Below are 15,996 nucleotides of genomic sequence, written 5' to 3' on the forward strand. Positions count from 1 at the left end.
CCTAGGCTGAGAAGGCTGGTCTGGTCAATAGCCATCTCAAGTTACCCACAGTCCCAGTCCTGTAGTATTGCGCCACATTGAGTCTCCAGTGCTGCATAACTCCCAATACAATGCCCTGTCAGGTGTGCAGGGATTAAGATTGGACTTCGGGTCAGAAGATCCTAACCAAAGCCTTTGCATGCAGCCCCACCGACTGGTCAAACTGTGGCCAATTTTCACAAGCATGCCTCTTGGTCTGTTGTTGGCTTGCACCCTCACCTGGCCTTGAAGGAGGCCGCAGGATGCCTGCCCCACAATCCTGGGAAGCACTTGGGGGCAACTAGTGAGATCACCCTCTTTGGCATTCATTGGGCAGGGGAGCAGACAAACATTCTCAGATGTTAACATTCACTTCTAAACTTGCAAATGTCTTGAGTTCCCATCCACTGGGTACAGAATGAAACAAACTTCCAGTTTCAGCCCAATAAGCAATTTATTTTTTGTCCAGTTGCAGAGAATCCTTATTTGGTCACATTATTATTTCTAGAAGATTGTGTGCAGCTCAATGTCTTGGCAGAATGATTGGTTTTAGATGCCTATCTTTCACATGAAGTGAATGATTGAAACTAAGCCGTTTTCACCCACCAGCAAAGCATCTAGTCCTGTTTACCCACCATGTCACGTAATTTCATAAGATACACACTTTTAAAAATGAGAATATTTCTGCACCCTCCATGCTCAGATATGGACTTGCAACCAAACTACCCGCATTGCTCTTTGGTGGTAGAGGGGGAGGGGTAAACACCAGGCTAGTTAGTTGGCAAGTAATAGGAAATTAATAGGAGGGACACGGGTGGCGCTGTGGGTTAAACCACTGAGCCTAGGACTTGCCAATCAGAAGGTTGGTGGTTCAAATCCCCACGACAGGGTGAGCTCCCGTTGTTAGGTCCCTGCTCCTGTCAACCTACAGTTCGAAAGCACCTCAAAGTGCAAGTAGATAAATAGGTACCGCTCCAGCGGGAAGGTAAATGGTGTTTCCGTGCGCTGCTCTGGTTCACCAGAAGCAGTATAGTCATGCTGGCCACATGACCTGGAAGCTGTACGCCAGCTCCCTCGGCCAATAAAGCAAGATGAGCACTGCAACCCCAGAGTCGGTCACGGCTGGACCTAATGGTCAGGGGTCCCTTTACCTTTACCTAATAGGAAATACCCCTTATGGAGAATGACTACTAGTCAGAAAAGTGAATTCTGGGCTTGACTGGCAAATGGTCTTACCTGCTGTGAGTTATCTTCCTGTGTCTCCTCTTTAGACAGGCAACCAACTGGGGCTTTTAATTGTTCGTTATTCCAGGTTTTGCAGCTGGTTGTTTAGATTTGAAATTGGATTTCTGATTTTAAAGGTTGCCTTAGTTTGCTTTTTAACTGTGAATGTTGTGCTATTGCCTTGTTAATTGTGACAAACTTTTTGACATGGGATCTATGAGCATAAGGAATGAAGAGACAGCAAGCAAAAAAAAAAAGTAAAACATGATCACAGATAATTTTGTTGTTAAATTTGTATAGCATCCTTCATCTGAAGATCTCTGGGTGGTTCACAATAGAAAAATACAAAATGAGACTACAAAATAAAACAAAAACAAACCAATGACCCCCTTCCCACAAAAACATTTTTAAAATCTTTGCCAAGAGTGACAAATGATTAAATTGCTGAACAGGCTAGTTCATAAAAATTAAAACAATCCTTTTCTTACCATCTGCATAATATTTATTGAAGCCTAGGAATTACTTGAGGAGCCATTCCTAAGCCGAATAATCATGTCACCTTCCTAGAATGTAACATAGACCATTTAGCATTAAAAAAATCCATGCCCTTGCTCCATTCAATAAGCTTTGTAAAAAGGAATGTTACATACCCGTCAACTGCCCTGAAAAAACTCAGACATCCCATTTCCCCCCATGAGAGCACAGCATCCATTTAGGGCACCTTGCTCTTGTGTGGTTTTAGGCTGGGATCTCACCCCCCCCCCAAAAAAAGCGCAAGTCACATGAGTCATGTGACTTGCCCAGCATTTTGGACCCAGAAGATGGTGTCCCAGATTTGGGCCACGTTGTGCTGCAGGATATGATGTTAGCTACTGGGCAGAATCTATACAGTGGTACCTCGGGTTACATATGCTTCAGGTTACAGACTCTGCTAACCCAGAAATAGTACTCGGGTTAAGAACTTTGCTTCAGGATGAGAACAGAAATTGTGCAGCAGCGGTGCGGCAGCAAAGGGAGGCCCCATTAGCTAAAGTGGTGCTTCAGGTTAAGAACAGTTTCAGGTTAAGAATGGACCTCCAGAACGAATTAAGTTCTTAACCCGAGGTACCACTGTACAGTGCAATTAATACTCAAAGGGCATCATATTAGTGACAAGAGTGAAGCCTTTGCCAAAGACTAGCTGAGCTGCAGTGATGTCATAGAGGAGTGGAGCCTGTGGAGTTGCTGGCTGCTATTGGCTAAACTGGCCTGAATCTAATAAGACAGACACAAGCTGGTATGTGGGAGCCCGGAAGTCATGGGAAAAGGCTTGTAGCGCCACCTGGTGCCTCGCTGACCTCGGTGACCTGCATGTCCATGCCTTGCAGTGTATTAAGTGCATAGCCTTATATGGAGTTATGTTCCCCCTCTGGGCAGCATGACCCTATATGGCGATGGGTGGGTTTAAGCCATGACCGGATGTAGGTAATGTGAGACATTGGCAAACGGCCATGCGAGAGGGGAGAACAAAGGATAATAAAAGTTAAGGGAGAGAAGAGAAGTTCGAAAGGAGCTGCTCATACCATCCTGAAAATATTGCTGGCTCTCTGTGTCTTTATTTTATGCTAAACTGCGCCATTTGTGACAGCTGGCTCCGTCACTGGTATAAAGGAAGACATGGGCCTCAGAAAGGAGGATGCAGAAACCTCTGAACTGAGCAGCAGGGAAGGGTCTATTTAGAAGAGGAGTACTGGAAGGGAAGAGAGGAGAAAGCAAGACAAGCTGAGAAAGAATGTGGACAGAGAAAAGATACACATGGCTCTCATCTTCAGATTTGTAATCACCAACCAGATTGGATGCTGCAGGCCCTTAGTCTGAATATATTCGGTTGGAAAACAGTGAAAATTCCAGGAGCCCCCTTTGCCTTGCTTAGAAAATATATCAGCAGGCAACATAAAATGCTCAAATCGGTTTTACGCTTCCTACGGTTGGGTCACTAAAGAATGAGAGAGAGATTTATTTTTTTAAAATCTTACTTCCAGTAAACATACTTAGTTGCTCTTTCCTAATGTCTCGGTTGACATTTAAGTGTTCACAAATCATGCATTTCTAATAATCTTGGGAAAATGTCAGTGTGTTCTCTAATGGGGTGCTTCTGCAGAGTAACCTCTGGCTGCCTTTTACATGTGGGCTTTCAGCGCCATCACTTATTGCCAGGCCACTGCATCTGACGAAGTGCCTAACCTCATGTCACTGAATAAACAGAGGCACCTCTCAATGAGGCTTCTCTTAGAAGCTTCTGCCTTCTGGTCACCACACAGAGGGAGGAGTTTCAAAAGAGCCAAGCAGTGCTATTTTTCTAGAAAAAAGAAGTGCCAGAACTCACCATGAACACCTCCCTTGTTATCTTAGAATGGCAATGGTGCCCACCTGAGAGGTGCCAGAACAGAGTTCCTGTGAGTTTCCACCTGGAGCCAAGGCAGCTTTTTCTGCTTTGGATGCCATGTTTGAAGAAAATAAAGATATTTAGCAGAGTGGAGGAAAGATATCTCACCAACTTAAGTGGAAGATTTTCTAAATTTAATCTCTGTTTATGAGAGGATAGTGAAGCAAAATTCCATATGTCAGTATTAGAGTAGAGGAGAGAGACGTGGGTGCCCACAATAATTTTTCCAGGGCAGGGGGAAGAAAAGCAATGGAAGCCTAGTTGTTCAAACCCCCCCCCCCAAAAAAAAGAGAGAACAGTGACTGTACATTTTGCTTCACATGTCAGGTTCTACAAGTGGTTTTGTTGCGCTAGGGTGCTCAAGTATTTTACTTGATGTTAAATGCACAAACCTACAGTTACACTCAAATTCCTGTTTTGCAGAAGGGAGCGGTTTGGAGGTACTCCATGCTGTGAGATGGTGGAGATATTTTGTGTGTGTTTGTGTGTGTGCACTGTTGATTTTAAGAAAGGAAGAGAGACGAAAGAAACCTCACCAGCTTTGAGGCAACAGATGCACGAATTTCCCAACACTCTTTGAGGCGGATTTCAAATTACACTATTGATAGTCAACCTAAAGAAAAGCCAAGGGTAATTAGGTTTCAACCACCTGAAACAGAAGGTTTCAGATTAATCCAATGTGCCCGATGCAATCGTAATGTAAATAATTATAGACATTCACAGTCTGAAAAGTTTGCTCAGCTTTTCTTTTCCTCCAAGGTGACATTCATTGGTTTCTGACTATTTGACTAACTGCCTGGCTATGTACGCAGCAAATGTTTTTCTGCTTTACAAATCTCCTTGGGAAAAGGAAGCTACTTCAGCCTTACAACATGTAAAGCTCTTAACACAATTTATAATTCTGAATCATAGAATTTTAGAGTTGGAAGGGACCCCAAGGGTCATCTAGTCCAACCCTCTGCAATGTAGGAATCTCAGCTAAAGCATCCATGACAGATGGCCATCCAGCCTCTGCTTAAAAACCTCCAAGGAACGAGAGCCTACAACCTCCAAAGGGAGATCTTTCCACTGTCGACCACGGAGAGAAATAAATTAAAACGGGGCGAGGAATAATAGCAGAAGTTTAGAAAACAATTTTAAAGTGCTTTCACCAGCTACATACCAGTTTAGTTGACATGCTTAGCAAAAACAACAACAAACAACAACAACAACAACAGAATGGAGTATCCTAGGAAAAGGCATGGCTGGCCTGAACCCTGAAGTGAAGCATTCCACACTGCAATATTTTTTTGTCACAGAGCCCTCTTATATTACAGTTACCACCACAGACCAATGAGATATAAGCAGCAGGTCCATCAATGAGGCTGTGAGGAATGTTAATGAAGCACTTTGCTACACCTCCCACCTTTCAGAATATTCTTCCTTTTCTGCTTTTTGGCTTCTATTCCCAGAGTAGGGTTTATTTGGGCCCATCTAGAAGAAGAAGAAGAAGAGGAGGAGGAGGAGGAGGAGGAGGAGGAGGAAGAGTAGTTTGGATTTGATATCCCGCTTTATCACTACCCTAAGGAGTCTCAAAGCGGCTAACATTCTCCCTTCCTCCCTTCCTCCCTTCCCTTCCTCCCCCATAAGAAACACTCTTTCCCTTCCTCCCCCACAAGAAACATTCTGTGAGGTAAGTGAGGCCGAGAGACTTCAGAGAAGTGTGACTGGCCCAAGGTCACCCAGTAGCTGCATGTGGAGGAGTGGGGACGCGAACCTGGTTCACCAGATTACAAGTCTACCGCTCTTAACCACTACACCACAGTTGCTCTCTAGTCTAGTCTAGCTTCCTATTCTCACAGTGGGTAATAATAATAATAATAATAATAATAATAATAATAATAATAATAATAATTTATTATTTATACCCCGCCCATCTGGTTGGGCCTCCCCAGCCACTCTGGGCGGCTTCCATAAAAACCAAAAATACAGTAAAATATCACACGTTAAAAACTTCCCTGAACAGGGCTGCCTTAAGATGTCTTCTGAATGTCAGGTAGTTGTTTATCGCTTTGACATCTGCTGGAAGGGCGTTCCACAGGGCGGGCGCCACTACCGAGAAGGCCCTCTGCCTGGTTCCCTGTAGCTTTGCTTCTCGCAATGAGGGAACCGCCAGAAGGCCCTCGGCGCTGGACCTCAGCGTCCGGGCAGAATGATGGGGGTGGAGACGCTCCTTCAGGTATACTGGACCGAGGCCGTTTAGGGCTTTAAAGGTCAGCACCAACACTTTGAATTGTGCTCGGAAACGTACTGGGAGCCAATGTAGGTCTTTCAAGACCGGTGTTATATGGTCTCGGCGGCCGCCCCCAGTCACCAGTCTAGCTGCCGCATTCTGGATTAGTTGTAGTTTCCGAGTCACCTTCAAAGGTAGCCCCACGTAGAGTGCATTGTAGTAGTCCAAGTGGGAGATAACCAGAGCATGCACCACTCTGGCGAGACAGTCTGCAGCCAGATAGGGTCTCAGCCAAGTACCAGATGCAGCTGGTAAACAGCTGCCCTGGACACAGATTTGACCTGTGCCTCCATGGACAGCTGTGAGTCCAAAATGACTCCCAGGCTGCGCACCTGGTCCTTCAGGGGCACAGTTACCCCATTCAGGACCAGGGAATCCTCCACACCTGCCCGCCTCCTGTCCCCCCAAAACAGTACTTCTGTCTTGTCAGGATTCAACCTCAATCTGTTAGCCACCATCCATCTTCCAACCGCCTCCAGACACTCACGCAGGACCTTCACAGCCTTCACTGGTTCTGATTTGAAAGAGAGGTAGAGCTGGGTATCATCTGCATACTGATGAACACCCAGCCCAAACCTCCTGATGATCTCTCCCAGGTAACCAGATTCTTATGGGATCCTCACAAACAGGAGCCAAGCACAGCACCACTTTCCCCTCCTGCAGCTTCCAGCAACTGGTATTCAGAAGTATACTGCCTTTCACCATGGAGGCAGGGCACGTCTATTGTCGCTGGTAGTTCCTCATAGGTTCCCTTGCAGATTTATTAAATATGCTTGTTCATTTAAAATGGCATAGTTTAATAACCTTGCGAGATGGGGGAGACTGAGAGACTGGGACCAGTCTAAGGTCACCCAGTGAGCTTCATGCCTGAGCAGGGATTTGAACTCTGTTCTGCCAGGTCCTAGTTCTACTCTCTAACCACTAATCCACGAACTGCTAAAATGCAAACGGGTTGAACACAATCAGAGATGGCTAGTAATTTTCATGAAACCACTTTTAGTGCATTCATTTAGCAGCCACTATTCTGTAAACATCCTTAAAATGGTGTTTTTGACCGCCTTCCAAGTGCCAGGGGAAGCTAACAACAATTGTGGAATGGAAGGCCCTGGCTCTAGTTGAGGCCAGCCTAACCTCTCTGAGGCCTGGGACCTTGAGGATGTTATTATTTGCAGACCGTAGGTTTCTCTGTGGGGCATACCAGGAGAGGCGGTCCCGTAGGTACGAGGGTCCTAGGCCGTATAGGGCTTTAAAGGTTAAAACCAGCACCTTAAACCTGATCCTGTGCTCCACCGGGAGCCAGTGCAGCTGGTATAGTACCGGATAAATGTGATCTCGCAGCGAAGACCCCATAAGGAGTCTCACCGCGGCATTCTGCACCCGCTGGAGTTTCTGGGTCAGTCTCAAGGGCAGCCCCACGTAGAGCGAGTTACAATAATCCAGTCTGGAGGTGACCGTCGCATGGATCACAGTGGCTAGGTCAGGGCGAGAGAGATAAGGGGCCAACTGCTTAGCTTGGCGGAGATGAAAAAATGCCGCCTCCATAGAGAGGGAGGTATCAAAGATTACACCCAAACTCTTAACGGACGGTGCTGGCACTAATTGCACCCCCGCAAGAGATGGGAGTTGCCCCCTCGATCCCATATCGTCCCGCCCCAGCCAGAGGACCTCTGTCTTCGAAGGATTTAACTTCAACCGGCTCCCACGTAACCATCCAGCCACAGCTTCCAGACATCTGGTCAGTGTGTCTGGGGCCGAGTCAGGATGGCCATCCATCAACAGATAGAGTTGGGTGTCATCAGCATACTGATGGCAACCCAGCCCAAAACTCCGGACAAGCTGGGCGAGGGGGCGCATAAAGATGTTAAAAAGCATCGGGGAGAGAATCGCACCCTGAGGCACTCCACACACCAAGGAGTGGCGCGATGACAATTCCCCCCCAAGCGCCACCCTCTGTCCCTGACCAGAGAGAAACGAGCGCAACCATTGAAGGACTGTGCCCTGGATCCCCACGTCGGCAAGGCGGTGGTCCAGGAGTTCGTGATCGACCATGTCAAAGGCTGCTGACAGATCTAGAAGAATCAGCAGCCCCGACCCGCCTCGATCCAGCTGCCTGCGGAGATCATCTGTTAGGGCGACCAGAGCCGTCTCGGTCCCATGACCAGCGCGGAAGCTGGACTGGAATGGATCCAAAGCAGATGTTTCATCCAGAAACCTACCAAGCTGTTCAGCAACCGCTCTCTCAATCACCTTACCCAGGAATGGAAGATTCGAGACCGGGCGGTAATTGGATAGATCTATTGGATAATAATTGCCACCCCAGGTTCTGGTGCCTCATTTAAAACAATGTGAGAAACTCAAAGCGGCTGGAATAGCTGGCAATTCAATGGGAGCAGGAAACGTGTAAAACTCTTGGTCCGTTGTGCAGTGGAAAAAATTGATTACTACAGAAGAAGCCTTCCCCTGCAGAGGTTCCAGCTCTGTTTTCCTAATTTCTCTTTCAACAAAGACCATCAAATGCCATTAATCTCCAGCTGGTGAGTGAGGGCATTTGCATGCTATATACACCACAGGTGTTGATGATGAGTTTATTACTTTTAATTATAATAATTCCCATACTAAAGCCAGAGCCAAATAGCTTCTTCTTCTTTTATTTACACCTCCGGTTGTGAAGAAATATGAAAACAGAAAATGTATCATTATATCTTATTGAGGTGATAATGAAGCTGCTTTGCTCACACGAGGGGGGAATGGTTTTGTGTGTTTCCTCCATGATGAGTCAGTGAGGCATAATAAGCTACCTGGCATTTAGAGGGCGGAGGACGTCCTGCAAGGAGGTCAAGTTATTATAAAAGCACAGCCAGGTGCGGAACGGCGATTTGCTGCTGCAGCAGCTGATCCCAGCCATTTCCTGACATCCAGATCCTCAATATGTTCTCTTGAATGTGTTAGGTGCTTCATAAAGCGGCCATTTTCTCTCTCTTCACATGATCCCTCACATCTGCAGCACGAGACATTTGTGTGGACAAACCTCATGGTTGAACTAAGCTGTGCCTAGCTCACAACAAGAAAGCATCGTGTTCACTCTTCTGCCTGAAAGTAAAACTCTTCAGAGGCCAGTCAAGTGCGAAAAACACAGGAAGCTGCCTCACATCCAGTTAGACCATTGGTGCATCTAACTAAGTGTTGTCTTGCTGGCAGAGGAGCTAAATTGAAGGGAGGAAGCCAAATCATGTGCCATAGGGACTCTCTTCTTGAAATTAAAATAATGTCCAAACATTTGTTAAAATACTCAAAAGCTCTTACTTGTAGAACATATAGCTAAAGAAGAATATATGCAAAGTATTTACATTCACATGGTTATCCAAGCATGGACTTAGTTTTTACTTAGTTGACGATTACGGCTTCCTCCTTAAACATTAAAACAAAGTGTGTCTTTCTCTCTTTCCCATATTTGCACTCAGACTTTTTTACATTCCCCATCAACTTTCATAATTCTTTCTGTAATATATATTCACACAGAAACATTAGCACTCCTTTTTATTGCATTTAGAGAGAGAGTGAGTTATCTAACGCTGTCACTTCTTCAGTGTTCGTGGAGATGCAGCCATTACAATTAAGTCACTCACACACGAAACAAAAAGAAGAATATAAAAAGATACCTCCCATGTGACCAGAGGTAACCAATCACATGAGAGTTGCTCTGAGGAACATTCCAGAATTAAACATCCCAGAAATTAAATTCACAGTAATGCATTTAAGCATTCCCAATTTCAGTAAATTAAATCACTGTACTTAGCATGCCTACTCTGATTGGCTGTCTCTCTCCAAGGTTTAAGACAGGGCACATTCCCAATCCAGGGATTGGACCTGGAACCTTCTATAGGCAAAGTGATGCTCTACGTCTGAGGTATAGCATCTCCCATTCTTTTCTCCTCCTCCTTCTAGTAGCAAATACCAAGAATGCTATTTATGCTTCATGACTACACCTGCTGTTGTATGGAACATTCCATCTTTTCATTTTTAAAAAACCTTGTGTCATCCCACTGTTTTCAGATTTATTTATTTTTAAAAATCCCCATCCATTATATAGGGATGGGATATCATTTTATTGACCCTCAATTGCAGCTGAGATGTTAGTAAATAGGATAAAGGGAAAAGTCTAGACAGTCTTGACAAGGAGACAATTAGGTTTATCTGTGCATTTTAGATAATTCCTTCCCACCTGTAATTGCAAGAGTCTTTGAAAACCCAACCTTGTAAGTAAAACCTGTCACCTGATACTCTGCAAGTGAAAATGTACAAGTTATCGATTCATTTTCATTTATGAATATCCTGGAATTTGGAGATGCACCAGGGTGCTAGCATAAAGAAAACAAGAAGGAAAGTGAAAACAAGAAAGTCAGCAGATGAGCTGGTGAGTAACACACACACACACACACACACACACACACACACACACACACCCCACCCCACATGATGCTTTAAATGTCATCCTTCAGTCTTTCTACTTGAGCCCCAGCCCAAACTGAGTGCCAGTAGTGTGATGCCACATTCCTAATAAAAAGAGGAAACAGAGTTTTGTGGAATACCACAGCATAGTGCCAGATTACAGCAGTCCTGCAGCACCTTCTGGAACAGACACCTCAGGTAGAAACAGAAGCACAGCCAAACAGTATCCCCCACCCAGACAGGCAATTCAAAAGGATCCTACAATCAACTGATGAGGAGTCTAGAATAATCTACATGGTGCATTTCTTCTGTGGTCCACCAAGCCAATCACACCCTACTAAAGGCTCAAAAACCCCAACTGTGTTTGCTGCATGCTTGGTGCTGCAAAAACAGGGGTGATGAACTTGGTGAACAACCTCAAGGTTTCAACATATGTCCTGCATTCTGTGCTAGCCTTGGTTGGTCACAACAAATGGTACAGACCTCTTAATCCTCATACATTATGAGCCTAGTTTACCAAACCATTTTCATCTGACTTCCATTTCTACTATCTGCTAAGTGAATGGGGCAACACACACAAACAACGCAACTGTTAGATGAAATGATGCCCTTTGCATCTTCTCCTCCACAGTTTGCTACTGCTATACCAAAAGAACTTTTGCCTTATGTTGGCCTTCTTAAATTGCTTTAGCTCAGCTTTAAAACTAGTGTAAGGTAGTAAATAACAACACTGAAGGGTCTCATTGAATCCTGAAGTGAACCTGGTTCTGACGGCAAGCAACAAACAGCACAATTCACCATTTCCCCCAAGCAGTTGTTGACAGTTGTCTTTTTTTCTTTTTTGTTTACAATTAGTCAATATATGTTTAGGCAAAGTAGCAAGTGCCATTGAAAGACCATAGTGCTATTGATGAGTGCTGGAGATATCACAGCAGCAGTCCTAATGAACTGAGCTGAAACTCTGGCTTCCCAAGCTTGTAAAGTGTAAAGTGTATCACCACCTCGGTTTGTACGGGATTGGTGGCCACAATGAAGGCACCCAGGGAGTCTGAAAGGTGCAAAGAATAGCTCTGTCCCCAACTGGGATGGCTATAAAGAGGATTACAGAAATTTGTGGAGGGAAAAGCTATCGATGGCTGCTAATCCTGATTTTCTACCTGCTGAATTAGGTGGGCTACAGACATGATCAAGCAGGGCTCTTCTTGGATTCTTAGGTTCCCCAACAGGGCTGGATTAAGACTTTAAGAAGACCCTAATCACCTTGGTGTCCCCATACATATCTAATTTAAAATATAAACAATAAAACATAAAATTAAATTTTATTTTTTGAAATGAAACAAAACCTACAGTAAGATGAAAAATAATGTTTATTTTTGCATACTTAACTTTATTTATATTTGAAAAAAATTGCTCCTACTTTTGCAAAGTCTTTGATCAGACCCTCATAACTAATCTTATGCAACACATCTGCTTCTATACTTAGTAGAGATCAAGACATCCAGCCTGCCTTGTTGCACAGTTGTTCTGTTGGGATTTTTAATACACTTCAACTGAGAAAATGAATGCTCAGCTGAGCAATTTGTGACCATTAATGTTAAAAATCAAGCCATATCTGTGGTGCACCCTTCTTGATGCCCTAAGCACATGCTTATTTTGTTTGATGGTTAATCCAGCCCTGTTCCCCAAGCCTCAAAAACACATGGGGGCAAATGACTGTCCATGCATACTGCCATAACAGTACTGAGGCCCTCTCAGTCAGCTGCGAGTCTTTGCCATTTCTGAAAGACAATTTCAGAGCTCAGATCAGAAAGTGGGAAGAGGTGGGTGTTGTCCCAATTACATAGTGTTTTTGGAATCCTGCAGGGTCGAGAGGAGGCAAACCTAATCTGGATAAAATATGGGGAAGTCAGAAGTGGGGCTCCCTATCATAATTCAAACAAGATCATTTATGCTTGGGAATCAACAGTTTAAGAGCAAACCCATTTCAATGCAGAAAAGCATTACAGGTGAACATCCTAAGAGAAACAAGGCACCAGTTTCAAAACCATCGTGGGCCTTTTCACGATAAGTGGATTTAGAGTACCTCCAGGCTGTCATTGTTTTGCCAGAGGGATGGATTCACATGTCAGAACTTTAGGTTTGCACAATTAGAGTGAATGAAGGTAATCTGTTGTCCTGGGGTGAACAAATGACTGAGAAGATGTACGGACACCTAGCAAACAAATCAGAACGAATGCTCAATAAAGGCTGGATTCAAGCTTCGTGCAAGCAGGCATGCTCAATAAATAGGTCATCTAGAGCTGTCCCCACAATCTTCCCCATATATCACCTGTATTCTGCTGGTTCCAAATCCTTGGGCTTCTCAGAAGCTCATCAGGTGTTCTTCAAGAAGACAGCTTTGTCCAGTGCTTCCACTATTCCCCAGAAACAGCCACAGAGGGGAATAGGGTATGTTTATTCAGTGTGAGAAAAGGTTCAACAGGCCTGACTAGCATTCCCTGTTCAGTAAGCACACATCTCCCAGAACCTTCTTCAATGACCCATGGTATTGTGGCCTGGACACAGGAACTCCTTGGTAGACAAGTCAATGTCGAAAAGGTTCTCTCAGGGTAACATGTGTGAAGACTTTAATGCATTGCCATATTACAGAAAACAGTCAGTTTTGCAAATGTTATGGGCCCAGTTTTTGAAATGAGCTGCCAAGAATAATAATCCCACAGAGAATAGGTGGATGCAAGCATTCAGCAATGCAAATCCATGCAAATAAAGCTGTGATAAGTAAGAAAAACAGATTTTCTGGTACAACACCCCCTTCTTTTTTTCATATGATGCCTCCTTTTAAGCTGCTTGTGAAGAATTAAATCAAAGCATCCCACAGAGCATTAAATCTCTTTTTATTAATAAAGAAATCAATTACTACACACCAGCAATTTACCATTTGCATTCTTTCTGCTCCGCTTCAGATATTTAATAATCATAATGGTATGTAAAGAAGTTTTTAAAAAGAATAAGTGTTTCCTAATTCTCGAAACAATTCTTCAGTTAGTTATAGAAAAAAAACCCTTAAATAATAAAAGCAACATTAGTTCTTTTCCCCCAGTTTTTTTAATCTAACAAGATTTTGCCTGTTATTAGAGGAGTTGCTTCAGACTGTGCATTTGATTTTATCTGTGGCATTTATATTTGTGTTGTCAGGCGCAGTGAGCCCACCGCCTGGTATCTTGCATATATGATTAAAGAAACACAGGAAAAACATCACGTTCCTAACCACGATGTTCTGGGATTAAAAAAAAAAAGCCACAACTTTATTGATTACAGATGTAAGTGAATTTGTGTCATGTACTGGCTGGATGCAGTACGTGGGAGGCAGGAGCTGGGGAACCCCCAAGGAAACCCACAGTGAAAGAAGGCTGAGAGCCAGGGGATTGGTGGTGGGACAACAATGAGTTGTCAGAGAGAGAAGAGGGAGCGGACTGGGAGGAGAAAGTGTCAAAAGCTAAAGAGGCAACAGGGTTTAGTGAGCAGCAAGAGGCTATGGCAGAGAACAGTCCAGAATCAGAGGCAGTAGCAGAGGAGGGTCAAGAGGCAGAGAGGAGACAGGCTGCTGAAAAGCCAGGGAATCTCCCCCTCCTGCTGTGACCAGCTCCACCCCGCCTCCTAGTCTCCCAGAACACGTCGAGAAATGATGAGGGCAGAGCAAAGAGCGACAAGTTGAAGGAGCCTTAGGGAGCAAGTTCTCTTTTTTTGAGTCCTGGTGTTATTTCTGTATCTGAGTTTTGAGCTCTGTGGGCCCATCAGCGTATTTGTCATTTGTGGCTCAGTCTTAAGATATTACTGTCATGCCACAAGTCTGCAAACCTGTAAGCTGTGAATTCCCGAAAGCCTTTTGGGAACCAACCAGCTTCCCAAAGGCTTTGAAGAGTCAGCATTGGCATGAATATGTCTTCTCAAGATGCTGGCTGTGTTTTCAGTGTGCCGCTGAATTGGGTAATGCAGAGCTCAGGAAGTGCCTCTGTGCTCCTTCTGGGCTGGAGTGTGTGTGCTTCTGCTGAGGCGATGCACTTTTGTTAATCTTGTAATTAAAGGGTAGTGAATTGTAGCATGGGGGCATATTGATTTTACGCCGCATTCATATTTGTGCCATCCTGCATTCGTTGCCACTGTGTTTACCTACATTTGATCAGCTTAAAGACAGCATTACCCAACTGAGAAAATGAGATTAGAATGAGTTGTTTGGCCTTGCTTGAGGTAAATTCTCCCTTCACTGCTTCCCCCCTGACTAAAATACTTGCTGAAGAGCTACCGAGAAAGGAAATAAACCTATGTGAAGACATTTTCTTCTTCTGATGCTGCAGTAGACAGGGCTTTGATGGGTGAACTAAAACTGGTCAATGAAGATAGAGAAGAAAAATGGGTGCATTGACTCTTCCATATAGTAACTATATCCAGCTTTGAGCATACTAGTGGAAAGGAAGGACATAAATTTAATAAAGGTACATAGGACACAATTCACACTGAAATAAAGAGGAGCTGTCAAGGCCAGGCACCTAATTTTTTTCTGCCTGAGGCAATGAACCAGATGGCTCTACCCCATTCCATTTAAAGAAGTCCCTCCAACTGGCGGTTGAATTTTGCTTTAGGGCTGGTGATGCAATAACACCCTCCACCATGCCTAAGAACAACACACACCGAGCCAAACTTTGCTGCCACTTGCTGCATCCCAGGCAGCTGCCACCTGAGGCAGTCGCTTCACTTTACCTAACTGTAGGGCTGGCCCTGGGAACTGTGCAAAAGTACTACTGACCAAGGAGAGGACAAACACCCAGTGAGGGGTGGACAGAGGGTGACATGGCTCCATCAGTTGACTAGAAGACAGACAGCTGACAGGTGCTAGAAGACTGATGGTTGTCTGGTGCTAGGTTCTCCCCGGAAAACCGCCTGGATCTGAAGCAAAAGGTTCTAGCTCTTTCAGGCCCTTTTGTGCAATTCATAAGAGAACCACATTTTATAATTTTTATAATTGTGAGGCCAGCCTGTTTTGTGCAAAGTCCCTGTTTCCCCGCACCCATTTCCCACTGCCTCCACATGTGGACAATATGGCGCCAAAGAGATATTGCTCTGTGCCATTGCTTCCTGAGTTATAAGTGCTTGCAGACAAGTGTTTCTTGTGTGATTGGTACTCCTCTTGCATGCAAGATTTTTTTTGAAGAGTTGACATGGCATCGTTATCATCAAAATGCCACCCTGTATGCCCCACCACATCCGGATATACCCTCTCAAGGGGGAAAAACTTATTACTTTAAAAAGTCCGTACCAATGACTCTGATATCTCAGCAGCCCATTCACAGCATAAACTTCCCATCTGGAAGCACCCCAAGTCTTCATGAGCAGTGTTTAGAAGCTGGTAAAGGTGTGCTGTGATTGGGAGCTACTACACTCTGTCATGGTGATGCAGGTAAATAAATAAACAAACCTTTATTGTCACTACACCACCTGTGTGCAGTGAAATTAAGTGAGCCCCCATCCCCCCTACATACACTCAGTCTTGTTCACGCTCTGTGTGCTTGTCGGAAGTCAATTGCAATACCAGAGTGATCAACACCAGGGT

The 15,996-nt window shown here is 44.5% G+C and overlaps 2 long non-coding RNA genes across 2 annotated transcripts in view; one reads left to right on the top strand and one right to left on the bottom strand.

Annotated features, from left to right (window-relative positions):
• LOC308584538 overlaps window positions 1-15,996 on the top strand; it is a 550,410-nt gene that overhangs the window by 220,074 nt on the left and 314,340 nt on the right. The gene's annotated exons all lie outside the window — the stretch shown is intronic.
• Window positions 9,297-12,775, bottom strand: LOC308584530. Its single transcript, XR_014006892.1, has 2 exons — window positions 12,718-12,775; window positions 9,297-9,437 (listed from the first exon to the last, which is right to left on the bottom strand). It is a non-coding gene; the product is annotated as an uncharacterized lncRNA (long non-coding RNA).

This window comes from Podarcis bocagei (genome assembly GCF_964188305.1).
Source record: "Podarcis bocagei genome assembly, chromosome: 3".
In the NCBI taxonomy this organism is placed as follows: domain Eukaryota; kingdom Metazoa; phylum Chordata; class Lepidosauria; order Squamata; family Lacertidae; genus Podarcis; species Podarcis bocagei.